This window comes from Gracilinanus agilis, chromosome 2 (assembly GCF_016433145.1).
Source record: "Gracilinanus agilis isolate LMUSP501 chromosome 2, AgileGrace, whole genome shotgun sequence".
Lineage (NCBI taxonomy): Eukaryota > Metazoa > Chordata > Mammalia > Didelphimorphia > Didelphidae > Gracilinanus > Gracilinanus agilis.
Window position 1 is genome coordinate 118002119 of NC_058131.1, and position 27239 is coordinate 118029357.

Below are 27239 nucleotides of genomic sequence, written 5' to 3' on the forward strand. Positions count from 1 at the left end.
GTCACACAGCTGAGAAGTGTCTGAGGTCGGATTTGAACCTAGGACCTCCCATCTCTAGGCCTGACTCTTAATCCACTGAGCTACCCAGCTGCCCCTGGTCTTAACTTATTAGTATCTATGTATGACTGTGTCTTTTCCAACAAAATCTCTAAATTGAAAAAAATTGTGGGCATAGGAGAAAGCCTTGTTACTCCTTCCCTTTCTATAGCAAACTATAATGCTAGACTTAGCCTCTATACACACAGTTTATTGACACCAACTTATTGACTGTGGATAAGTCACTGGATTTTTTTTAGCCTGTTTCATTATTTGTAAATGGGGATACTAACATTTTTTATTAAAAATGGGGATACTAACATTTTCATTACCTACCTCACAGGATGCCACCAATAAAGTACTCTAAAAATATGAAGAGCTATGTAAATATATTATTTTACTCTACTTCAGGTAAATTACGTGTTAAATGGGCACTGATAAGATGGCCTAGAGACATACTATTTTTTTTTTTTTAAACCCTTACCTTCCATCTTGGAGTCAATACTGTGTATTAGCTCCAAGGCAGAAGAGTGGTAAGGGTAGGCAATGGGGGTCAAGTGACTTGCCCAGGGTCACACAGCTAGGAAGTGTCTGAGGCCAGATTTGAACCTAGGACCTCCAGTCTCTAGGCCTGGCTCTCAATCCACTGAGCTACCCAGCTGCCCCCGAGACATACTATTTAAACAGGGGTGAACAAACTATAGCCAAGGGTCAAATGGTGAATTTAAAATGATTTTTATATCATTAAAGTTTTCTTGTAAAAAACATTCTTAGCTTTTAACAGATGTACAAAAACAGGTAGTGGGCCAGATTTGCTGATGCCTGATTTATGACATTGTTACTATAAAAAATATCTTCTGAATTCCAAGAAATTGTCTCATGTTTTAGAACACAATCTACTATGAATTTTTGGATTCTTTGTATATTAATCTAAGTGAAAACATTTTCAACAGTGGTGATATTTTTGATATCATAGAAATCAAGGTCAGAAGAGACTCATTAAATAACCTTCTTAATACCTTCAGAATGAAGTTTGGTTTGCTCCCTGAATGTATTTTCAAGGGTTTTGTTTAGTCTTGTTTTAGGAGGCTGGACGAATGAAAAACCATGCCTTCAATATTTATTAAGCATTTACTTGTGGGGAGTATACCATGCTAGGTGTTAGAAGAAGAAGAAAAAAATTTTTTAAAGACACGGTCCCTGCCTCCATAAAAGTGGCAGTCTATTAGGGAAAAACACAAGATGCACAATTATAAAACAAAATGATATATATTAATTCATGAGAAGTGCAAACCAAGTGCCTTGCAAGTTCTCTGGGTGTGTAGAAGTAGAGGTGGTGGTAGTGAAGACAATTCACTTAGTTGAGGGTCAGGAGGGATGGTAAACCAGAGATGGCATTTGATTTGGGCCTTAAAGGATAGGAAGGATTTCAGTAGGCAGAGATGAGAGGTAGAAAAGAAGGGTACTCTAGACAGGGGACAAGGGATAAGTGAAGGTGGTTAGATGGGTCACAAGATCACAGATTCAGAGCCAGGTGAAACTCTAGAAATTAGATTGGTTCAGCCACTTGAGGCTTTTCCTCTCTTCTCTCATCATTATGTAGGCTCATTAAGGAAGTTCTTTTTGTGGATTTTCTTTTCTTTATATCTCCAGCATTTGGCACAACATTAGACACCTAGTAAGTGCTTTAAAAAGGTTCTTGACTTATTTTATAGTTGAGGAAACTAAGGCCCAGAGAGTTTAAGTGGTTTGCTTAAGGTAACACAGGCATTAAGTAGAAAATCCAGAATTCAAAACCAAGACCCATGACTTCACATTCAGCATACTTTCCACAGTACTATGATGCCTCTGAAATAAAATAGTTCAATTTAGTAGAATAGCAGCATTTGTGAGAGGAGTAATAGGCTGTGGAGGATCTTAAATACCAGACTGACACATTTGAACTTTATTCAATAGACAACAGGGAGTCATTGCTGGGTTCTGAGCAGATGAATAGCATAATCAGGACTGAACTTAAGGAAGATTAATATAGCAAAGAGAAGGATATATTGGAAAGGAAAAAGTGGGAAGAAGTCAAGACATCCAGGGAGGCCTGCACTTGGCTTGTGGCAGTAAGTCTAATGAAGCAGGGATAAATTAAAAACAGATATATCAGCGGTAGAATTGACAGGACTTACCAACTAACTAATCAGATGTAGGAGGTTAGAGAGAAGGTATGAATGATTGTGCAGTTGGTGGTACCACTAGCAAATACAGTGAAGTCATAAAATGGAACAACTTTAGGAGGAGTATTAGTAAACTTGGCATTAAAGAGGCAGCATAAGATAATGGTTGAAATGTTGAACTGGGAATCAAGTCTTAGGTTCAAATCCTATCTGACACTAGCTGTGTTACCATAAGCAAGTCATTTAACATCTCTGAGCCTCCATTTCCTTATCTGTAAGATGAGGTGTTGAACTACATAGCTCAAGGGATCATTTACAATTCTAAATATATGATCCTATATTCCAGGTCGAAATAATATTCTATGCAGTTGGGAGTTACATATCCCAAATGCATCTGGAGAGAAAAGTCAGGGCAAAAGACACATATTTGTAAATCATCTAATTAATTGAAGTCCAAGGAATAAATGAGTTTGCCAAGCAATAAGGAAAACAAACAGGCTGAGGCTAGAACCATGGGGTACACCAACATTTAGGAGTCAGGAAGAAAAGCCAGTTTATGCAGGGGTATGAAAAATTTCATAAATATGCTATTAAAAAATTGACCTCTCAGTGCCCTAGGAAATACTCTAAAAGTACTTATTTCAGATAAAGTATTGATTTGCATCATAAGTATGATGCTTTCCTCTCTGGGAGTTCCCTAAACCTGCAACAAGTGAAATTAAAAAATATATATATATAATTAATCACTATCACTGAGGAAAGGGATCATTTAAAAGGGAATTTTAAGAAACTATAGGACAAAGGAAAATCAGGCATGTTGGAGTTGTGAATTAACTCAATCATTCTGAAAAGCAGAATTATATTAAGAAAGTGACTAAAATGTCCATATTTTATGATTCAGACATGGAATTACTAGGCAAATATATCAAGGAAGTGAAAGACAGAAAGGTTTCATTGTATATGAATGTAAACTTGTGAACATATATATACATATATATGTGTGTGTGTAAAATATACATAATTGGTTTGCACATCTCAGGAATTTATCATGTATCATTTATACCAGCATTTTTTGGTAGTACCACAGACCTAAAAACAGGGATTGGGGAGTGGCTAAACAAATTATGGTACATAAATGTAATGCAGTACTATTGCATTATAAGAAATGATGAATCTGAAGAATTCATAAAAGAATAAAAAGGCAGATGAGCCATTACAAAGTGAAGTAAACAGACCTGGGGAAACAACATACAGAATGACAAAAATATGATTGGAAAGAAGAAAAAAGAAACTGAACCCTGTATAAAGGTAATGACTAAGTTGGCTTGTAAAAGACAAGAAAATAAGCTTTTCTTCTTGGGTGAGGGGAACTATGATTATAATATTTCATATTCTGACAGATTTGGCTGATATGTTAACTGTTTTCTACCTCCTTTAATTCTTTGTTAGAAGGGAAGGCTCTCTGAGAAATGGAAAGGAAGGATATATTTGGAAATTAAAGTAATGTAACAAAGGATATCAATTAAATTTTTTTTTTAAGAAAGAAAGCATGGCCCCAGATTCCTCACTCTATTTTATGATTCGATTGGCTGAATAACCCAGGAGACCATAAGTTCCACAAATAAAGCCAATATTTATGTTCTTTTAAGAGCACTGCCAGAAATCCTGCAATTAAAAAAAAAGGATAGGAGAAGTTGTTAAATTAAAAGTAATTTATATGAACTTCCACAATTCACATGCAACGATCTGTCCAGTTGGTTCAGGGTTTGAAAGGAAAGAAAAAGTAGGAGGGTCTAGCTATTGTGTGAAGTGTGTCTTAAAGCAAGGTTGGCAGTGGCTACTTCCTCACTGACATCCTGTGCAGCTAAAACCACAGAACATATATTTATACACAGATTTCAAGCCACCAAATAAAGAAACATGCATTCTTTCACTTTCTTTTTTTTTTGAGGGGAGAGGATATGTATTGAACAAAACTGCCTCTGGGTGAAAAAGTAATTTTGTGAAAAAACCAACCACTCACTCCTTCCTCGGCAAAAACCACCATCACCAACAACCACCAGCACCACTGAATTCTTTTAATGAAGGGCAAACAGTGGTAAACTTCTCCAACAAAAGAAGGTTGGCTCAAACCTGAGAGAATAAAGCCATAATTGTTTTGGCACTGCTTTTGAACATACAGAAGATAATTCGCATTTTTCTGTTTCCATCTCAATTGACTGACCGGCTCTTAAACAAACAAACAAACAAACAAATAAACAAAAAAACTGGTCAAGGATTAGGAGGTGGTTCAGCTGGAAACCCTCTGACGAAAAGCCAGACTTCCACCTGCTACCCCTCCTAAAGAAAGGGAAGGATCACCAGAAGACATAACTGCTCTACGTGAAAACCCTGATCTTTCAGGTCGGTCACAACTGCTCCTGAAGAGAAAAGCATTCTCCTATTTCAGCTAGGGGAAATTTGGGTTTGAGCAGGCTCATTCTATACTGTTAAAAAAAAAAAAAGCCCTTTAAAGTCTAATTAGCCAAAGAAACAAATAGCATGCTCTTTTTAAGCACAACACAGAATGAAAAACAATGCTCTAGAAAGGTTGTAGTGGGCAAGGATGGCAGGGTCACAGAGAGAAGCTAATAAAAGTACATATGGCTTTCAGCAGAGTCATGCACAAACAGATAGGGTGTGCTGCAGTTGGCTCGAAAGCTGGGACTGTTTTTGCAAAGTTCCAGAATGAGGGTATTTAGGGAGCCCTCCAGAGTCAGGATTAAGGTGAAAAAGGGTATCGGTAGAGTTTAAAGTAGCGATAGCTCAAACATCATTGCCTTCGGCATTAAATAAAAGCTAAAAACTTGGGTCAATCTCACTGGGAGGGATCACCGCCCCTCGCTCCGCCCCCCGGCGGTGGCGGCGGCGGCTCCCTCCCCCTCTTATTAAGGTTTATTGTAAGGATCTGGTCAAGATCCTCAGAAGAGCCAGGGAAGAAATTCAGAATCTTTGTAACAGAACACCGAATTCCACCAGAGATCAGTGTAGCACTTTTTTTTCAACTTTGTAATGAAAATGCATCCAGTATTTCTGAGGTCTCTGCAGTAACAGCCATGTTAATTGGAAAGTAAGGCAGAGCCGTCCCTAACAAATCAGCAATGTAATTATAAAGCCAGTCAATAGAGTAAAGCCAGCTAACGTGTTCCAGCGATATTTTGAAACTGTAATCCGATACTACTGTTTCCATCTTCGTGCCTTGCCTGCACTCCCTTGTTGCATACTGTACTATTTGAGGCCCGGAGGGCAAAGCAAGCTGTTTATTAATGATCAGACACTGTATTTCAACTAAGATCCATAAGAACAACCCACACCATTTTCTTTACGATTTCTTAAACCTGCAAAGAACTGAAATAGGGTCAAGGCGGTTAGCTTCTAACAAACTATAACCAAGACACTCCAACTGGTTTTCAACATTTGGAAGTTCTGCAATTTTGTTTCTTCAAGTCTACATTTAAAAACTCTTCCTGGTTACAGTCTTTAGAGGAAGCATATGCTTCTATTAAATTCAAAACAGTACCTAATAGTTTGTCAATTATAATCTTTTCTTTGGAAAAAGTTTTTTAAATAAGTGCATTTAATAAGTCAAAAAGTGTCAGTGTCAGATGTAAGAAATAGTATTTAGAATTATTACTTTAGTAAATAATGAAAAGGAAAAAAGAATTTATGTCATGCCACTAAGTAATTGTTTATATCAGAAATTTTATTTATTCCTCTGTTAGCAGGCGTTTCAGTCTTATGGGAGCAGATCTAGAAGTTAGATAGGCATTTAAGGGTCCAGTTCTGATTCTTAAGAAGTCTTGGCTAAGTCAAGTTTTTTGGGAAGTTGTATGGTCTAGTGAAAAGGGCAAAGTCCTAGAAATGAGGGTTCATTCCAGCCCTGCCATCAACTACGACTTTGTAAGACCATGGGGCAAATTGCTTCACATTTCCTTCCTCCCTTTCTTCATCTGAAAAATGAGTGTGTTGGACTAGAGGATCTCAAAGATTCCTTGTGATTGTTATTCAGTTTTGCCATCCTCAAAATGGGAGTGTTATTATTGTCTCTCCTTGACAGCAAAGGCAGCATTAAGAATTAATGTACCTAAAGAAAGGTCACATGATGAAGTATATAGAAAGCTGACCTTAAAGTTAGGGATAATTTCAGTTCAAAACCCACCTCTGAAACATACTGATTGGGGGATCCTAGAGAAGTCACTTTCAAAAACTATAAGCTGCAGAAAAGGTACCAACTTGCATTAGGAGATAGAACATCTTCACTTGGGAATTCCGTCTAACAGTGAAATCAAAGGTTCAGACCCTATCCTTTACCTATGTTAAAGGCTTTGGCTAAAGCATATTCATTATACTATTTCATTTAAATTGATGGATGAGCAGGGTTATTGCTTCTAAATTTGCATCAAACTTAGCCCAACATCATGCCCACAGATGAAATCCTGCATATTAAAAACTGAACGATGCCTTTAGATCACTTGCCACTCTCTCTCTAGACACTCACTTAGCCATTTCTTAGGCACTGATGTGCAAGGCATTGTGATAGGAGCCAGCTACAAAGAAAACCCCCGAAATGCAGTGCTCTATGTAAACAAGCATATGCTACCCTTATGCTGAGCAAGTTTGGGCTGCCTCTCATAATCTGCCAGAGTGCACTTGACAGCCAGCCACAAGAGAGAATGGGAAAACAATGCAGTTTTCCCTTTTCTGAAGAAGGGTGATGATACTTCACAACAACTCTAGCTATAGACATCCTAATCCCAATCCTCATTTCAAGATTATTTCTAAATTCTATAAAACAGAGCTAAGTAAGTAGGGGATGTGTGGGAGGGCATTTCAAATAGAAATCAAATTATTCTATGTACATATCTTCCCAAGCAGGAAAATGTGCTGTCAGTAAACAGTAATATTGATCCTTCAAACTCTAGTTTAAATCCCAGAAACATTTCTCAAGAGAGAACCAGACCTGTAGTAACAAATACCTGTGTCCTGACAAGCTGTGTGAACCTCAACAAAAAACAATCCTGAAATCGACTTCCAACCATGAAACATTTTCTCTAAATTGAATCTTAAGATTTTTACCACTGGAAGCCTTAAATAACCTTCTCAGGGCAGTGCACCACCACGGAGTTGAACAGATAATACTTCCTTCAGACACTGTTGACATGAAAAAAACTCTAAAAAGAAGTATGATGGGGAAGGAGTAGTTTAATTATAAATTATGGTCAAGTTAAATTTAAAGTGATAGTGATATATGTAGTATCCGTAATATATATTATTTGGTATATTTGAGTAAAATTATTAACAGTATATGATGCTCTATGTATAATAAAGTTGTGGAAAACACATTAATAACGAATCACTTTTCAAGTGAAAGCTTGTTGCTATATTAAAAATGTGACACCTTTAGATAATTAAAGAATCAATTTTCACTGCTTTGCAAAGAAAAACCTAGTAAATAGACTTAAAAGTTAAAACATCTTTAACTTCTATTTTCTATTTAACCCTATACAGTTCTTCAAAAGTTATATGTGTACATCAAAGAGGCTTAAAAGCCTTTGAGTATAATGTAAATTTTTTTCTGCTGTAGTAATAATTACTTGGATGGGATCCTTGTTTCAACCCTTCTATAGTATCTTTTCCCCAAAGATCCCTTGTTTTTCCCCTCACATTGTAGACCCTTGACAAACACTGACTGTAGGAAAAAAAAAAAACCCTACTTAGGGAAGGAACCAAAAGCTTTGCCAAAAGCATGTGATGGCTTTTTAAAAAGGGGGACTACATAGTAAACAAAATTTAAGCTGAATTTTTTTTGGATATTACTATAACAATTAAAATAACATCTTAGAGCAAAGAAGCCTGGTTAATTTTCATGGTTTTATTTATTGTCCAACTGTTTGCCACTAAAAGTGATTAAAATAAGCACACTACATCAGAAGTCTATCCATTAAAGTGTTTAAAAATTGTTTTATGTGCTTCTGATTAGTTTTGAAGAGTCCTTGCTTTCAAATTCTGGATACTATGTTACTGTACAGAGATATGATACAAAATAATTCTAATATGCAAGCTGTATTTCATTTTTATCTTTAACCACTAGTGAAAAGGTAGAAGGCAAACAAATGTGAATTTTTTTGGTAAGTACAACCAAGAATTGTATCATAGATTCTGATTCTGAAATTCTGAAAAGAAAAAGTGTTTCTAAACACACAATTTGAATAATGTAATTTAAGACCATCAAGAAAAAAATTGTTTCATCTTTGGCTGAAAATCATATTCTGTTGAACTGACTCCTAGCCATCTCAATTTCATGTGAATGCTCACTGAATTTCTCCATCACAACCCCCATCTAACAAACAGAAAAAACAACATTTCTTACAAAACAAGGGAAAAAACTAAAGATTAGCTAGTTTAAAATTGGACTGGCACCTAGTTAACTCATTAATGTAGCTGGAAAGTTATGAAAGATTGTCCTTGAGACTTTTAGTTTCCCCCAAAAGAGTTAACTCAGGCAATGCTTTCAAATATATGGGTGGAGTACTAAAGTAAGACTGCTCAAAGCTCTAGTAACTGCTGCATGGAGTGGAATGATAAGCAGCTGGCCTGAGACAGGAGGAAGAGATGAGGCTAAAGGTTGATTTGCAGCAAGTGACATATTACTATTAGGCATTTTTGCTTATAGAATACAGTATATGTTACTCTTGCTCAACATTCTCAAGTAGTTCAAATCTTAAATTTCTTTGTTATTCTTCTAAAAGAAGTAGAATCCTTTTCTTTACTCATCAGTGAAAACTAAAAACGAAAGAGGATTTTTCTGATATAACTTCAAAGATGTTTTCTAAAAAAAATGAATAAGAATTTGTGGAAGAAGAAGAAGATAATAATATACAGATGAATTAAGTTTAAGAATTTTGATTTGCTGCTCCCTACAGTTAGTAATGACAAAGCTGCCTTTGGGCACTTAAAACTAGTCAGACCTGCTGTAGCAGTTGTAAGTCGACTTTAAATATGCCCTCCTCACTCCTTCCAGCTCCTATTCCAGTGTATCCTCATAGTTTATCTCCAATCGGGGATGGGGGGTGGGTCCTTTAGTCTGGTTCACCCAACAAATTTTGTTATCTCTCCTTAGAGTAAATAAAGTTTTAATAATAGACTAATAGTGGAAGTCTAAGACAATAGTTTTGTCACATTTTTAACTAGTCTCTGTAGTTTGAAAGCATAATCCAAATTACTCTGGGCTAGATTTTTAAAGTATATTAAAATAAAATGTGCATTTGTTACATATTATAATTGAGAAAATGAAATCCTTTATTTGTACTTAAGTCCCATTTCTATTAGGCAAAGAATGGTATAAGCCTATATGGACTAGCTGATCTCTCTAAGGCCTCTTTCAATTTTATGATCACAAAAGTTGTAAATAAAATGAAATTACAAATAACAAAAACTTTATGTACACTTAAGTTATTTTCCCTACTACATTAAAAAAAATCCTGGTTTTAGATTTGATCATTTTTAAAAATTTAATTATCTGCTTCTATTTCAATATTTATTTTATAGAATTAAGCATGTTTTGTTCATCGCACGATCTTTAGGAAGAAACAAGGCATCTATTTATTTCTCAGGATATGAATGTAGTCTTATTGGCCTGACATATGCCATTCACAGAATCATACAAAGAATGAACTGCAAAGCAGCGCTAATGGAGAAAGACACAGCTCTACACAATGGATGATGTGATGCTACAGGGCCCAACTCTGCCTTTAGATACATAAGTAGTTCTCATCGTCTGCATCTGAAGGCAAAATTTGACCTTTAATACCAAATTGCATTGGCTAGTTTTTCTTTCCCATCTTACAGATTAGATGGAAGAAAAGCAAGAAACTAACTTTAGTTAGTAGTCAGTATCCTTAGGGTTTAAACAAAAATATCCACAAGAGTGAAATCCTTTCAGAAGTCCTTTTTATTTGTTAAGCAGCAGTAGTCATAATTTTGAAGAGACCTGATTGTTTTAAGGAAAATAATTATCGACTGTAAAGAGAACACATGTGATTGGTATATATGTCACACTGCCTTACAACTTATTTTGAATCTTCAGCTTCTACTTCCTATGATTAGTGTTAATTAGTGGAAGGACCTGCTATGCTGGATTCTGCCCCTACTGCTATGCTGTTTCCATTTAAACTGGACCTTGCCCTCTTTTGCCTTCAGCATACTTCATGATCTTTGGACTTAGTAATCAGAGACTGCTTTTCTTTTCTTTCTTTCTTTTCTTTCTTTCTTTTTTCTTTCTTTTTTTTTTTTTTTGCCAAGAAACTATTGCAATTGGAGCTGTCTCTCCTTCTGTACCCTGGCCACATGCATGAATCACCATATGTAAAATTTTTTCAGCAAAAGAACTTTAAATACCTTCTAAAAGTGAATTAAAAGTAGTGCACACTACCAAGTTGATGCACATATATTTTTATAAGCAGAATGTATTTTAAATGACCATGATAACACTTTTTGGTGCAAATAAGAGTGAAGACAAAATTTTATGTTTTTAGAAGTGTTTCTAGGAAATCACAGCAAACTACAAAAAAAGCAAAAGTTATTGACATCTAGTGAGCTGACTTAACTTGGTTAATAAAACAACATTTAGATGGAAGTTACCTTCTATTTGAACTACTTTGGAATTTTAAATTTTATTCTAATTTATATGGACATTTGTTGTTAAAATATTTTATAAACATTAGTTGAATGTTTCAGTTATCTGAATCTTCAGTTGTTCAGTCTCTGTCACTTTTTTCCTCTCCCTAAATTAATTTTTCTGTTCTTAGAGCAGCAACTACTTTTTTTTGCAATAACTACTTTTTAAAAAGCAGGTGCATTAATTACCATTCTTCCTTCCCCTTGTCTTGCCCCCAAATTCTAGATTCTCAAAATACAGTCTCACTAGTTTCTGATTCAATATGAGATTACTACATAACATGTGTTTTGTTTTTCAAGTTAAATAAATAAGCTTTAATGAACAAAATTAGTCAATGAAAGTCAAAAGGTTCATTAAGTCTAAAGATCTATATTTCTCTTAATTCTTTAAAGGAAATCATCCAACCAACTATTACCAAGTGTATGAGGCAAGTGTAAATTATTCCCTAGGATACCTACTGTATACCAGGATGGCACCAGAAAATGCTAATCCCCTCACCCATCCTAATAAACTGAAGAACAGCGTTCTTCAGTTTCCACCACTCCAACCCCCAACAAAACAAACCTAAGCTATCTTCAAATGGTTTAAATACTCTAGAAAATTTAAAGGCTTATAAAATGGTATATTATGCATAATTCAGTTATGGTGAATGGTTTAAAAAAAGGATAAAAGTGAGTTTCAACAGTTTGAATTGAGCAACACAAATTTAAAAATAAGAAACTCCAAATAGAAAGGTAGAAGATAAATCTTACTTAATTTGTAGTTGGCTTTTTGTTTAAAGAAACTAATTAACAGAGGAAAGGAAAGACCGACATAGGTTCTTCTTATTCCGTCTTACAGTTGAGGTTTTTCTTTCAAAGGTGTACATTTTCACCTGCACAGCAGTACTTATATTCCTATAGGCCAACTCTTGCACAATCAAAAGAACACAAACATTTTTAAACTAAGAAAAGAATGGTAGTAAAGGAATGGTAGTAAAGAGAGATGTGTACTCCTAGATACCAAGCAGCTGCCTTCTGATCATTAATCCAAATTAAGTGTACCAAAAGTACTTGGGTATGTATGGTGGGTGGCACTGTCGGTACTGTCAAGTGGATCTTGTCTTTTTCACAGACAGCAGAGGCTCTCATGCTTACTTGTGTTAGTGACTACTCCCCAAATGCAAAGAGCTACTCTTATATACTTAGTAACTGATTATTAAGGAAACCTCTGTATTAAAACTTCTCTAAGCTTTTTATGCACTCCTTGAGCGTTTCAGAACATACTACAATATTTTTTAAAACCTTATAAATACAGCTTGAAAATGCAACTTAACATTTCCCCAAATAACTTTCCTGAAAACTGGAAGAATCTCAGGATGTCTCAAGCTGCTGACTACCCACTTCTCAACTTACTACAAGAACTTACTTTTATAGATCTTGAAACATCAGTAAGAACAGCTCCAAAATCCACCTTGAATCAAGAAAATATTCTAAGATAAAATCAAGCCTATTTATGAAATTGCTTTTACTTAAGGTCATAAAATCTACAGGTACTATGTCCAAAGTTAAAATGAAGTAAGGACATACAGAAATGCATAAATTATTTTTTCTCTGGATAAGAAACTACTTCATGTAATGGCTCTCTAATCTTACCTTCTGTTCTAATGATACAAAGATCAGCACCAGCAGTTTTTTTTAATTCCTATTTAGAAATGGATAGCCAACATGGTGATGAATTCTAGCTTCCTAATATTCAACCACAGAAAATGTTTAAAACAACAGGTGTAAACTTAAAAAAAAAAAACAAATTTAATTCACCTAGCATTCTATCACCAATAAACTTGGAACTACAATGACAAGAGAAAAGGAAAAAAAGGTTCAATAGCACCTCTCAGTCCAACAACACAGAACTTGAATGCAAACTAGACTATGGAAACTCTCAAATGTGCAGCCGCCCTGAAGCTGGGGAACAGTCATCCAAAAAAAAAAAAAAAAAAAGTACCACACATTCGTAACACAACCCCCGCACATCCTCGCTTTAAAGGAGGCCAGTTTCATGCTCTTTGCCCCACAGCTCCGAGCTTGGGTTAGCGCTTCGCCCCCCTGCTGACCCCAGGCCATATCGGTGTGTCTTTTCCCTCCTCCCCCGTCCACTGGCCCCTGAGGCTCCGCAGTCTAAGACGAAGGGAAGGAAAGGGGCGAGGTCTTCCTCCTACCTGCTCTAGATTCGGGTTCTTCTCTTTCAAATATCCCCCCTCGCCCCCTCGCTCTCTGCCTGCGCCCCCACCCCTTCTCCTCCCTCCCCGCGCACACTCCCGCTCCGCGCTCCCTCCAGGTCCCAGTGCCTACAGCTTCAGTGGCCGGGCAGCCCGCACTGGATCGCTGGCTCCTGCACCACCCGCACTCACACGGCCCCGGACCACAGGTCCAGCTGAACTTACCACATGCAGCCCCACCTGAGGACTACAGCATCAGGGCAGGGTGAGGGAGGACGCGGGGGTTCCGCCCACTCCTAAGGCTACACTACCTCCATACAGCGCCCCTCCGCTCCGGGGACCCAAAGGTGGCGTCAGGGAAGGAGCGGGCAGACGGGGAGCTAAGGCTCTGCGGTCCTCTGCCTCTGAGCCCGAAGCATTCTACTTGTGGGGGAGATGATGAGGCTGTGGCGGAGAAGGAAGGCGAGAAGGGCGGGGGCGGGGGGGGGAAGCCCGGACTGAAACGCAGCCCGTGCTCCCACCACTTGCCATGCAAGAGTGACGTGCAGCCTCTCGCAAGCTCCTTGCCCTCTGGCTCACGTAAACGCTCCGCCCAGTCCTGCTCTCGGTTCCGCCCTCCTCCTCCCCCTATACCCCTTTCTCCTCCCCCTCCTCCCTCTGCCCTTCCTTCTCTCCTCCTCCTCCTCCTCTTCCACCCTTCTCGTCCCCCCCACCCCCCCTCCCAGAGCACCCAGCTCGACTCCGGCAGGAGGCTCCGCGCTCAGGCCCCACGGAGGTTGAGCCAATAAGGAGGAGGAGCCCCGCTCTGGGCTATCACTTACATGTGCCTTTGTCCCGGGAGATCAGATATGCTAATACCGAGCTAGGGCTCTAGCTGCCGCGGTTGGTGGAGGAGAAGTAGAAGGAGGAGGAGGAGGAGGAGGAAGAAAAGGAGGAGGAAGAGGTGGGAGCAGGAGAGATGCAGTGTGGCAGCAGAGACTAGCATCTCCCTCTCTGTCTCTACTTTTATTTCCTCTGGTGGTGGCAATCAAAGAAGCAAATAAATGAGTTTCACCAGGGAATGATAGAGCGGCCAAAGGAGGGGTAACTATCATTGATAATCTCCTTGCCTCTCCCCACCACAATCCCCCCCAAAAGCGGCGGGTGACAAAAGGCGGTTGCTAATGCACAGTGAAGAAAAGCCTGCAGAGTAGCGTAACCACAAATATGACAAGTATTCAAGCTATTCAACAACTTGAGACTGGTCAACAAGTCAGACTGGAGCCCAGCAAGTCCTGCACAGGGCATTCACACTCTGCGAAAACCAAGAACAGCTGGGGTTGGGGCTGACAAAGTCAGGGTCAGTGGCCCTGGCGTGGCGGAGGACTAGCTGTCTAACTCTACCCCGTGTCTTCCGTCCTTAGGGAAAGGTGCCCCATTAATAAGAAAGGAGGGAGGGATGGTGGGGAGTCAGGGCAGACAGAAAATAAGAGTGCCGTCTTTAACTGATTCACCCAGTTACATATAGCCAAACCTCGAGAGCACTGCAGTGGGCACATTTCATCCTTAATTCCCTTAAGTGGGCAAAGAAGTTACTCTGGGGAAGAGTAAAATGGTAGTGGGACCCGTCAGGGAAGACTGCAAAAGCCCCGTGTCCTTCCCTGTTAGATCACTGAGGGTTCTAGCACTGGATCGCTTTGCAAGAAAGAATTCTTTTCTAGAACTGGAAATGTTTCATTCTATAGATCATGGATTATGTGTGCCAGCAAGAGCAGCTAGGAAAGGCTAGGTCTGGAAGGAGGAAGTGTTCTGAAACTGGAGAAACTTCCTTTCGATATTTCTTTTTTCCTACCTCCACCCCCTTAGGTTTCATATGCTTTGGATTTTTTAAATTGAAGGAGAATATAGTGTCCAGTGAAAGGGTTTAAATTTTGTAGCCATGAAAAAAAAAAAAAAAAGAAGCTGAAGTGGGGTGGGGTGAGGCTGAAAAAAGAAAATATGGCCTTAAATCAAATTCTGTTGGGAAAATCACATGGCTATCCTTTAAAGTTAAAGAAATATTAAAATAATGCATTTTGGTAGTATAATAAAAAGCAACCTAGGTATCTTAATCTTGCTTGCCAGTGTTTAATATTATCTACTAAACTAGCTATACTTGGGAATATAAAGATTTAGAACCTAACATAAAGGTGATAATAAATGGTTACTTTATCGTTTTCTCAAACTGTTTGTTCTATAATGATTTGGGACCAAATTGACATTCTGCCTGGGAGACATGAGACACAGCATGATCTACTGGACTTAAAGAGTCAGAAAAACTTGAATTCCAAATCAGCCTCTGATACTTGCAGCATGATACCAGGTAGGTCATTTAACCTCTCTGAGCTTCAAGCAACTCTCTAAGACTACAGGTCTTAAGTTTTCACAAGATTGAAATCACAAGATCAAGATCCATTGAGATTCAACAACAGGTTGGACTACAATATTGGGGGAGATTTAGTAGTTTCTCCACTATCACTATCTCCTCTCTCTCTCTCTCTCTCTCTCTCTCTCTCTCTCTCTCTCTCTCTCTCTCTCTCTCTCTAAGAGGCTATATACCATGGCCTAGTACCTGCTGTAAAATTTTCTATTTTAACAATAACAATATTAATGACAAAAATATGTACATATAATATGTGAGAATATTAATTTCATATTTTATTTTTAATTAGGTGTGGAATTCTTTTTATAAGCTTTCAATACAATGGTACTAAAATTCTAATTCTGTTACAGATTTTGTTGGCCTTTTCATACTGTGCTCATCAATTCATGCCTTTGTAATGACATGCTATATTTTAAATTTTCTACTGTGAGATGTAGCTATTTCTAGTTTCCTTTCTATCAGAATTGTACATTTTAGAAACTGAACTATTAACAATCTCTATCCCACACTTTCAGGTTCTCATTTTAGGGTGAAGCTGTTAAAATGAATCCATAATGAAGACAGGCTTATATTTTTATATCAATGGACCAGTCTTGAACTTTATTGAATCTCAAGAAATGGTTCATGAATTGAGCTGAAGTTAACACAAAAAGGTCATATTTCCATCACCAGAATGTATTCTAGCATGTAGTTTATCAAATGAGAGACCTTCTTCTTGCATGAAAAAACATCTAGAAATAAAAAATTATTTTCATTTTTTCATGGATGCACACAGAGCAAAGATTCTGAGTGACTTTAGAATTCTTAGAAAAAGTATCTGGATAATTTCACAAGCACAAATATTATGAACATTTTCTCTCTTTTTAGGAGTTCTGGTATCTTTGTCCAAGTAGTCAAAGCATGTGCCTAATGCCTTAACAGCTGTTAATACCCCACCCTCCATGCCAGGTGGTTAACGCCTTCCCTAGAGAAACTGACATCTTACAGGATCACGCAGCAACCCTGAGCTTGTCTGTTTGGAATCCAGATCCACAGGATCGGAAAGGTTTATGTGCTGCTGCCACCTGCTCCTATTAGAATGCTTTCAGCATGGAATTGTTATTATCATTATTAATTGCTAGAGTGAACTTGGAATTTCTATAAAGTTTGGTTTTCACTTCCATTAGCTTTCAAATACAGACCAAAGGGTAAGTAAGCATGTAACTTTACTATTACAGTCTTATCTGAAATTTAAATCTCTTAATTTCAAAATGAAAACAATTATTAGAAATTGATTGGAATAAGAAGCTATACAAATGACAGGCATCCATATCCTTTGTTTTAGTCAAAATGGCCTACTTATTATCCCCTAAATTCTGTATTCAGGTCTCTTTTCTTTCTCTATGCCTTCAGATAAGGCATCCTGCAATTCCTGAACTGTATTCTTTTCATCTTGACTTTTTAGAATTCTTAGCTTCTTTTGAGGCTCAGTTCAGGTGATACCTCCTACCCCCAAATTTTCCTTTTTTTCTTTCCCCTCAAGTCATTAGTCATTAATGTTCTCTCCCTCCTCATATTTACTTGTCTACTTATGTGTTATATTTCTGAAGAGCATGTAAGCTCTTTGAGAGCAAAGACTTTCTTTTTCTTTCTGTCTTTGTATTCTCAGCATCTGGCATAGGACACAGAGTAGAAGCTTAATAAGGGTTTTAAAACTAAGGAAAAGTAGTGTAATTATAACAAGGTTGACCTTAAAAATAATAACCAACACTAGTATTGAATTTCAGAGCGATATCTTGACTCTTCTTTTACTTATTTTTTTAAACCCTTACTTTCTGTCTTGGAACCAATACTAAGTATTGGTTCCAAGGCAGAAGAGTGGCAAGGGCTAGGCAATGGGGGTTAAGTGACTTGCATAGGGTCACACAGCTAGGAAGTGTCTGAGGCCAAATTTAAACCCAGGACTTCCTGTATTTAGGCCTGGCTCTCAACCCACTCAGCTGCCTCCTTGACTTCTTTTAAGTGTGAAACACTGCTGAGCAATCCTGGGTACCAGTTTACTTTAAACTGTCTTCCTTTTTGAAAGTGCAATTTGAAAATTTTCCTGAATTTCCTTTTTCAAAAGAAAATTAATACGGTGTAATGAAATGAAACAGGGGACACAAATAGACAACAGTAACAGGTTATCAAGTTTAGTTTTCTTGGTCTTTTTGCTATGTTTTGTCCTTCATGTTTTATATACCACAGTGATATAAGCACAAAAGCTGTGCATTTGTCTTGCATCATTTTCTTTAAGAAAAATGTGCAAAGTTACTAATGAGTGATGAGGATCTATCAAGTGTATATACATTGCACTTCATATAGCTTTTAACATTTTCCTCACAAAAAGCCTGTGAAATGAGCATTACAAGCACTGTCATTCATATATTTTAAAGATGAAGATTGAGCTCAAGTAATGCCCATGGTCACAAAAAATTAGTAAGGTTTTGAATTCAGATCTTCTGACATCAAGGTCGACTACTCTTTTTACTAATCTTCTGTGGATTCTTAACTATTTCAGTTATGTTGTAAGTTTATTACTCTAAATACTTGTGTCTACTGATGTGAACCTAAGCAGCAAGGAGAGGTAGACTTCTAAATTAGTAAGCCCTAAAGCATTCTGGGGTACATGGGTGTTCATGAAGGACTAACAACTCTGATATGAAGGTTTGCCAAGTCCTTTTCAGGGCTGCTTATCCACTTTTCGTGTCTACCACTTGTCACCCAAATCTCACCTGTGACTCCAAAAAGCTGTAGCATGTGTAGTGGCCATACCCCGGTAAAACCATCTTGGCCCATGGTTTAAACCAGGTTCAGGGTAAACAAGAGGCCTCAAACTCATCAATGACTTAGGGGAATGTCTACCTCAAGCATGTGAAGCCTTCCTCCAGCAGAATGGGTAGATGAGAACAATTTGTTCCAACAATTATGAAGGTGGCTGAAGCAGGTACTATGGAATGCTTAGAGCTTGGTCAGATATTGAAGTTGCCAAGGTCATCCACTGCATCCTGGAACATCACCAGTCATCTTGACTTTTGTCTTGCCACTGGACTTGGATGACTGTGGAAGAGAGAGTGAGGCTGAAGACTTTCTGTAACTGCCTCCCTTAAATCCAATTCATTCACAAGTCAAAATATCACCCTGTCATTGGCCATTGGTCCTCTGAAAATGAAGGACAAACAGCAACAAAAAGGCATTCTACTCAGTATACTACATGTAGAAAATCTTCGTTGTTTTAAAAACTGGAATAAACTTACATGATTAATGTACTGCTAGATTATTATTTAATAGAGATGATACACGGTATAATGATTAGAAAATGAGAGAAAAGCAACAGAGATTCCAGAGAATACTTGAATGCTGTCAAACTTAATAGATTTTGGGAGCCAGGGGCAATTTTTTCTGTTTGAAATTTTCCTTCCTTTTGCTTGAGGTTCACATTTGCTGCTCCACATTTGCAGCTCCTTCATTTTCCCTTTCTTTACTATGCCAAAACTCTTGCTTCCTCCTGCAAGATAAGTGTGTGTGTGAATAGCATATGTAGTGATAGATATCTATCTCACATCTATATTTTTTGCTCCAAATAATGTAATTCTTTTTAGAATGCTTCATATTTTCTATCCTGCCCCACTTGTACTGAGGCTGTTCCCTCTGCTAAGTCTCAGAAATGCTTTTAATTCTTCTCAGGTATGCCTCTTCCTAAATGGCAAACAAAACCCTAAAAATGAATCTTTTTATGATTAAAAAATATTTTCTAGTACTTTTGGCTAATGTTCGTTAATCCAAACCATTTCTTAAATCAGTGTATGAGTTCATGTATCAAATTTAACTGAACTGATAAAAACAACTTGTATTTATATCTTAGATATTTGTTTCCTTTTTTGTTCCTATTGGTCATTTCCCACCCAAGAAAGACTCAAAGAAATTATATTGAATTGATATAATCATCCTGTGGGGAAAAAAAAGCATGGATTTTCTTTAAATCATTTCTCACTTCTAGGATTAAAATAATTTCTTCAAAACTTCCTTAAATTACCTTCCTATTCCTTTTACTCTGGTCAAACCAGGGAGCAACATAATTTTCCCATTGCTTATACATTTACTTCCTTTTCACTTCCTTCCCTTCAAACTACTGCAGATGATATACAGTTATATCACTTGTCAATAAAAAAGGGATTATGAAAAATATGGAGATTAATGCAATAACTCAAGCAATAAAATTAAAACAAAAAATTTTCTAGTTGTAAATCCCCCACACTTTGGGGTAGTTAAAAAAAACAGTAGTTAATAAGAATACCAGTGTGTAAGTTGCTAGGAAATACCATGAGTAATTATTAGAAAATAAACATGAATTTTGAGAAGATTCAGCTTGAGTCTTACACTATTCATTGATTTTTTAATTCATAGGTTTGTTATACACGAGTGGGTATAAATGTGATTTTGTTTTGTTTTGGACTTGTGACTTGATTGCTATAAAGAATGCTGAGTGAGTAATCTACTACTGAATATCAGTGAATCTTCTAAAATTGTAGTGTCAGAGGTTACTTAAGTTGTAGCACTTACTATAGAGTTGTTTAAATTTCCTTCCTTTGTCATACCTTTTAAAATATCTTTTTTAAAAGTCTTGGTGCCCTAATAGTTATAACAGGATTCTGTCAAAACTGACCAACTAATAAAACATCTTAACTTTTTCAGTATACATCAATGGATTTGTTATATCAACTACTACCTTCAGGAGTGCAAATCATAAACAATCCATTGCCTTTTATTTCTGTGCTACTGTTGTCCATGTTTTCCCATAATTCTCCATATAGCATTTACTCAAAGTGCTGAAGGACTTCTAGATTTCTTAACATACAGTGGGGATAGGATTTGGGGAGAAGGAATTTGCAATACAACACTTAGGATGTTTATTTGCTTTCCCATGCTTTTGCCAAATGCCTGACCCACATCTGTTTCCAATCATATATCTCTGGAATGATAACTTTTATGACATTTCTTGTGAACAAAGCACCATTGGTAATAGGTTATAGCCTACTTGTACTCATCATGGGTCTCCCTATTGTTCAATGGGTCATCCACAATACTGAGTCTTTGGCATTTGGCCTTGTGAAAAAGGTCAGTATTTTTGAGTGATCGTGGGTCTTAGTGAGGAGGCTTGATAAATCACAATCATCATTTTTCAGAATTAGAAGAGATCTCATCAGACATCCAGAATACCTTATATCTGAGTTATCTTCTAAGTTACATATCCAACAAACAGTCATTCAGACTTTTCTTGAAGCCCATCAGTGAGGGAGAACTCCATGTGCCCTTATGTAGCCCGTTCTACTTTTGTGGAGCTCTAATTATTAGGAATTTTTCCTTCACTTCAAACTGAGTCTTATCTCTCCTTCAGATGACAACTTTACTTGAAGATAGATTTTATATCCTCATTGTTTTTTCTGTTCCAAACTAAACATTTCTAGTTCCTTCAAATGACCATTACATACTAATTCAGTCAACTTGGTGTTCTTCCAAATGAACTTTGTTATAGTTTTTCCTAATTCAGTAAAAGAGTTTCTTGGTAGTTTGATAGGTATGGTACTAAATAAGTAAATTAATTTGGGTAGAATGGTCATTTTTATTATGTTAGCTTGTCCTATTCATAAGCAATCAATGTTTTTCCAATTGTTTAGATCTAGTTTTAATTTTTGGAAAGTGTTTTGTGTTCATATAATTCCTGTGTTGGTTTTGGTAGATAGATTCCTAAGTGTTTTATATTGTCTAGGGTTATTTTAAATGGTATTTCTCTTTCTAACTCTTGCTGCTGTGATATGTTGGAAATATATAGAAATGCTGATGATTTATGTCCATTTATTTTGTATCCTGCAACTTTGCTAAAGTTGTTGATTATTTCCACTAGCTTCTTAGTTGATTCTCTAGGATTTTTTAAGTAGACCATCATATCATCTGCAAAGCGTGATAGCTTAGTCTCCTCATTGCCTATTTTAATACCTTCAATTTCTTTTTCTTTAATTGCTACTGCTAGTGTTTCTAGTACAATGTTAAATAATAGAGGTGATAATGGGCATCCTTGTTTCACTTCTGATCTCATTGGGAAGGCTTCTAATTTATCCCCATTGCATATGATGCTTGTTGATGGTTTTAGATATATACTGTTTAATATTTTTAGGAAAGGCTCTTCTATTCCTATACTTACAATTCTGAGGGATTTATGGAAAAGAATGCTACCCACGTTCAGAGGAAGAACCTCAGGAGTGGAAACACAGAATTAAAACAACTGCTTGAACACATGGGTTGATGCAGACATGATTTGGGATTTAGACTCTAAACGACTACCCTAGTGCAATTATCAATAATATGGAAACAGGCCTTGATCGATGACACATGAAGAAACCAGTGGAAATTTGAATCGGCTGGAGGGGGGGGAGGTTGGAGGGGAGAGTAAGAACATAAATCATGTAATCATGGAAAAATTTTTCTAAAAAAAATTTTTAAATGAATATATTAAAAAAAGGTCAACTTGGTGAATCCTTGTTTTGAACTTTCTAGTCATCAGAAGTCTCAGTTACTCTGCTCACTTCCCTCCTGGCTCACTCTGGGGTCTGCTTCACCTCCACACTAGCTGCCCTGCCTGCCCCTGAGAAAATGACTACATCCCAGGTCTGACTTGATTTGTGAGTCCTTGGGGGAATTGCTATATCATCAGAAAGCCCTAAACTGTCTTCTGACCTCCAGTTTCTAATCTCCAACAGATGAAAAGGAGAGGTATGGGAGAATAGTAGATCAAAGTAAGGGTTTTTTTTTTTTTTTTTGCATAAAGGGCCACGTTGGCATGCCTTTAGGCAGCAGGGAAGTAGCCAGCAAAGTGCCTGTAGGTGGCACAGCGGATAGAATGTCAGGAGTCAGAAAGACTCATCCTTGTGAGTTCAAATCCAGCCTCAGATATTTACTAGTTGTGTGACCCTAGGCAAATCACTTAATCCTGTTTTGCTTCACTTTCCTCATTTGTACCATAAAATGATCTGGAGAAGGAAATGGTAACCATCCCAGTATCTTTGTCAAGAAAACCCCAAATGAGGTCATCAAGAGTCGGACTTGACTAAAACAACTGAAGTAGCCAAGAGATGGGACAAGATTAAAGATAAGTGGGGGAGTAGGGATTACAGAAGAGGCAAGCTGCTGGAGAAGATAGATTGGAATGGGATCCTGTATACAAAGATAGAGTTTACCTTGTCCCTAGCCTGACCATCTTTTTATGTAACATAGAGGCAAAGAAGGCGATATTGGGGGAGGGTATCTGAGTGATGTGGGAGATGAGGAGAAGAAGGATCTTTTTATAAAATGGCCTCAGTTTGTTCTAGCTAGTCAATATATTTTTGGATCTAGAGTATCTCATCCATCTCAATATTATCTATGCTTCCTACCTTTGTGCTATCTGAAAATCTGATAGCCATCTCTACTGACATTCAAGACAGTGATAAAACTGTTAAGCAGCACAAGTTCAAGCACAGATCCGTGAAGCATTCCTCTGAAGACCTACCAAACTGATATGAAACCCTTAATACCTAATTTTTTGGATTCAGACTAATAATTTCCTAATTTATCTATAGTTTAGTCAAACTAGCCCTCATATTCTTCTCCATTAACAGCACTGCATTTCCTATCCTCATGACTTTGAACTGGCTGGCTGTCCCCTATGCCTAGCCTGCACTCTCTTCTTAACTCTTCCTCTTGGAATCTCTAGTAACCTTATAAGAGACTCAGCTTAAGTCTTACTCTCTACAATAAAGTTTTCCCTGAGCTCCTCAGCTTCCCTACCAAAAATCACTGTGTATTTTTTATAAACCTATGTATATATGTGATCTAACTCTAATAGAATATAAACTCTTCCAGAAATTGTTTCACCTCTGCTTTTGGATCTCCAGAGCCCTGAACAGTTCTTGGCACCTGGCAGACAGAATACATATTTGTTGATTGATTGGTCCTTTGTCATTTAAGATCTAATTTAGTTGATAAATTCTCTCTGTATCCACCTTGCTCTCTCAGACAACTCCTGTTTACCCCTCTCATCTGAATTGTTTCTCTTTGTGATACAATCAGCACAAATTCATCCACAAACAGGAGCATATGGAGAAACTTACCATCTGTAGGCAATATCTCTTCCATTTGTACCCCATGTAAGGCATGCATCATGACAGTGGCAAACACTTTGGCAGTGCATTAATTCCTTATTTGATCTTGATACTCAAAGATCATTGAACAAAATTATGGCTTGTGTTTTCAAATATCGAGTAATATTTCTTGAGCTTAACATATGCAGAGTGGATATTTTGTTGGAAGAGAGGCTCTGAGGCTATTTTATAGTCTTTCAATTTAAATGGTTTTTATAATCAAAAAATAATGGGATCTTGTATTATTATCTATGCCTTTCAGTCAATTAATAATGTAGCTCTGAAGATACTGTTATTCTACAAGAAACTGCAACAGTAACTTATGTTGTGTAAATCCCTGGGAAGGATTTATGAGAAGACATGGGCAAGATTATTCCAGAATGAGAAAGTATGGAAAAGTGATCTGCATGACTGGTGGAAGTATCCACATCGACAAGATCAGAGTTTTAAAAATTACAAGGCAGAAGAGGGGTAAGGGCTAGGCATTGGTCACGGGGGTAAATGACTTACCTAGGGTCATACAGCTAGGAACTATTTGTGGCCAAATTTGAACCCGGGTCTTGTCTCTAGGTCTGGGTCTTAATCTCTTGAACCGCCCAAGATGATAGTTTAATGAAAATATTGATATCATCTCAACTTTGCAAAGCATTCTCCTTTTTTTCTATGTTAGAAAGTATAGTACTATTAAGTACTCTCATCCTATGAAGAAATGAAGACTATGAGATGTTTCTAAATGCACCTCTAAGTGTAGGCAGTGGAATATGAAATAAAGTCTCTGGCTAAGTGTAGTCCTTTTTCTGTAGTACCAGGCTGATTTTTATAAAACTATTTCCAAAAGCTTGCTTCTCTCCTATCATTATCTAGCTAGGGTAACTTTAAGGGGAAATATGATTAGAGGAGAGATTTTAAGGTGGGGTTTGCTCTATTCAATCAAATGGTTTTAAGTTTGTATTTTTGGAAACCTTCCTTTTCATTGGTGGTATTGTATCCTACTCATTGTATTCGTCAGATTAGGAATAATGTCCTGCAGCTGGATAGAACATTTCAGGGGGCCCCATCTGGTGGCAGGCCATAGTTTGCCCATCACTGTCCTGTGCAATAGTGTGCCTTTCTCAAATGCTTCTAAAAACAAACAAGAAGCACAGTGGATTCTTGTATTCTCTCTATCTTCCAGGCAATTTTGTGAATGGTAAAGAATTGGTTTACAGTGGAATATTGCTTACAAAAGCCAATCTGTTCCTTTGTAAGTACCTTCATCAAGGATGCTTTCAATGTATGTATAGACTACTCTCATAAAAATTTTATATTTTAGGGAAAGTAGGCCTATGGATCAATAGTTATTTATGTTCTCTTGGTCACCTTTCTTGGTAGTAATAAAATCTGAAATTTTCCCCACACTTTTGTTATCTTCTCTCAGGATACATGTAAATCATTCTCATAAAAATTTTCTAGTGCTCACAAAATAGGTATATGGGCTAGTAGCTATTGCTTTTCTCCTGATCACTTTTTTTTTAACACTACTATCTGTGATTTTTTTCCATTTGTTCAATATCCTATTCTCCTGATTATCTCTAAAACTGATCCATAAATATTTTAAAAATTGTGTTGTCTTCATATTCAGATGAAGAACTACAGGAGAGGAAACACAGAAGAAAAACAACTGCTTGAACACATGGGTTGAGGCGACATGATTGGGGATGTAGACTCGAAACTACCATACCAATGCAAAGATCAATAATAAGGAAATAAGTCTTGATCAATGACACATGTTAAAACCAGTGGAAATGCACATTGGCTATGGGGGGGTTGGGGGGGCAAAGGGGAAAATAAGAACATGAATCATGTAACCATGGGAAATTTTTCTAAAAAATAAAAAAAAAATTTAAAAATTGTGTTGTCTTCAGCATGGATTTCTTTTATATGTACTTGATCAGGTTCAGCTGCTTTTCCCACCTTCATCTTCTTTAGTGTCATTTTCACTTCTTCTGTAATGTCTGCAAATGAGTTTTGTTGCCTTAGGCTGCCATGGTTTTCCATTTTGCAAGGAGAGATCAAAGGTTTATTGACTAAGTTGGCTCCTGACCTCTTTTAGTATCCTTATTATGATGATTGCAATACATTGGTTAAACTTTTCTAGGGAAGGCAAGGACAGTAATGAGCTTTTATATAGTGCCTACTATGAGCAGGTTAAACATGTTTTATAAATACTGTATCATTTAATCCTTACAACAACCCTTTGATGTAAGTACTATTATTATCCCTATTTTACAGTTGAGGAAAAAGAATAATAGTCTATATTAGTATCTTCTCATTTAGCCATGTCCTATTTTACAGTATGAATAGCATGATTGAATAAATCAGGTTAGAACTATTTTAATTGCATTCAATGAAATTTTTTATTTTTTTTTCTAACTTCACATTGATTTTGATCCTACCAGTGTTCTGGTACACAGAGACAGCTATGTAGCTGACTCCTACATTTTCAATCAGTCATTTCCTGTTATAATATAGCTAATTGTCATTTTGTTGTTTGTTAATCACTATGTCCAAGAACTTTATTCTGGAAGATATTCACTTGATACTTTGTAGTGAGAATTCTGAATAGTTTATCAGCCCTGTTCTATTTTTTTTCTCTTATCCATACCACATTTTCCAGCACACTTGTCCTCTCCTATGCCTATCTTTTCATTGAAGTAAATAACTATCAATAACCATGGACTTGTTTTACAAGTCTGTGGTAGAATTTGTCTAGTTCATCATACTTTGCAACAAAAGGCGGTACATAAAGTATAACTATCTTCACAGTGATTTTTTTTTCTTTTAGTTTATGCTCATGAGCACTAGTGCATTATGGAACCAGTTCTACCAACTTTTAATTACTTCTTCAAAAAGACTTTATGAAGCATATTTCCATCTAGCAGCAAATGGAAACAAAACTGCCTTATGTTTTCTGGGTTAATTTATAATAAGAAAGTTAGTATTTATATGGTTCAATTCCTCTTGTATTAGATCACTTTACTAGTTATTGGACAAGATCTCACATTTATAATAACCAACAACTATTAAATTAATGTTTGTAAATCATCTAAATACTGTATGGTCCTCAACATTCTCTCTCCTTTTCCACACTCTGCCACCATCTTTGCAGAAGAGGACTGTAGAGCGATTTGGGATTTTTGCTTTTATTTCACAGGGTGACGTGGTCAGAAAAATTCATCACCTAGTGGACAATCTACTTAAAATAAGCATATTCCTTAGATAATAGTAGAAGGGCTAGGGTATCAATTGATAGAAAAATCTATTATAATTTTATTTGAAATAAGAAATTTCATAAAATGCAACATAAAAAATTAATTTCAGCCTATCTCTATTTTTGTTGCCTTATGGATTAAAAAACAAACACTGTGTTAATTAATGCAATTTTGGTCCTTAGAGATATTCTTAAATTCTAGTCTTAATGTTAGGCTGGCCTTCAGATAGCAAATCCACTATCAATATCTCACCTTTACAACATGTATATACAAAACAA